The sequence below is a fragment of the Ailuropoda melanoleuca genome, unplaced genomic scaffold (genome assembly GCF_002007445.2).
Source record: "Ailuropoda melanoleuca isolate Jingjing unplaced genomic scaffold, ASM200744v2 unplaced-scaffold9937, whole genome shotgun sequence".
Classification (NCBI taxonomy): domain Eukaryota; kingdom Metazoa; phylum Chordata; class Mammalia; order Carnivora; family Ursidae; genus Ailuropoda; species Ailuropoda melanoleuca.
In genome coordinates this window covers 1-1,325 of record NW_023255477.1, presented here as the reverse complement: position 1 = coordinate 1,325, position 1,325 = coordinate 1, and the positions used below count along the sequence as shown (strand labels likewise).

Genomic DNA, 1,325 nt, shown 5'->3' with positions numbered 1-1,325 from the left:
AGCAGATAATTATAAAATAGAAGGAATGTTTAAATAGTAACAGAAGCAAGCTGACGATAATAGACTGGAAAAAGTAAAATACAAGGAGATGTCACAATATAATGCATACCTTTATTTCCTTTATGCTCAGAAGTGAGNAAGTGCTGAAAAGCCATTTAAAAGTTTTAAGATAGCCAGACAGTGCTATTATTTGTGCCAATCTCTGATCTCAATTTCCACAGTAGGTTCAGCTAAGAAGACAATTACACAAGAACATGCTTGTTCATGGATCATAAGCCTGAGACACACTGGGTTTGATGACAATGCTTAAGTCAATTTCCAGAAGGTTCTGCTCCAATTAGCAGATAATTATAAAATAGAAGGAATGTTTAAATAGTAACAGAAGCAAGTTGACGATAATAGACTGGAAACAGTAAAATACAAGGAGATGTCACAATATAATGCATACCTTTATTTCCTTTATGCTCAGAAGTGATGCATTTAGAAATTCTTCAGTTACTCTCTTCCAACTAGCAGCTTTGCTGAGATCAGAATGAATGATGAATTTTTCATAAATTCTAAAATATATTTAAAAAAAAAACTGATAGTTATAAACTTACATTAAAGAAAAGATCTACAAGTAAATACATACTATTTCTGAATATATACATATACACATACATACGAAACTAACTTACCCTTCTATTGTCTTTTCTACTTTGTGGCTGTTAACATCCAAGAAACGATGAAATCTAAAAGATAAAATGCAATTCTTATATGAATCTTGTCATATAGCTAAGTGGACCAGTCAAGAGCCCTCCATATCCCTACAGATACCCTATATTCAGCGATATTATTTCTAGGAGTGCACCTCTCTCCTCTTATCACTTCTACTATCCAGGCAAACAGCCACTCAGTGGTCTTGGAGACTGCCCAAGCACAGGTCATCCTTAGCCTCATTTGTCCTCGGATTTCTTCACCTTCCCATAATGCCCTGCATCTAAGTCCAGCATAGCACGTTCTATAGCAGGGGTTCCTAATCTCTTTATGCCATAGTGAAGCCCAGTGAAGTTTAGGGCTCCCTTCTCAGAATAATGTTTTTAGATCATAAAATGAGCTACAAAGAAAACCAAGTATACTAAAATATAGTGGGGAAATATTTTTTAAAGTTTGCTGATATAGTAAGAGACATATTTATTAAAGCATTACATAACAAGATCTAGCAGTGGATCCTTAATTATCATTAAAGTAACAGTAAAAAACATTTAGAAATACATGCCATAACTTTATGATGTGAACTGTGTGATTTCTACCTTTGACAGAGTCATAGGTAAACCAGTATTGCT

At 34.1% G+C, this 1,325-nt stretch overlaps 1 long non-coding RNA gene across 1 annotated transcript; it reads right to left on the bottom strand.

The window, feature by feature from the left end:
- Nucleotides 1-448: 448 nt before the first annotated feature.
- Nucleotides 449-1,204, bottom strand: LOC117800979. The gene is made up of 2 exons (XR_004623245.1): nt 678-1,204; nt 449-557 (listed from the first exon to the last, which is right to left on the bottom strand). It is a non-coding gene; the product is annotated as an uncharacterized LOC117800979 (long non-coding RNA).
- Between the last annotated feature and the right edge of the window lie 121 nt (nt 1,205-1,325).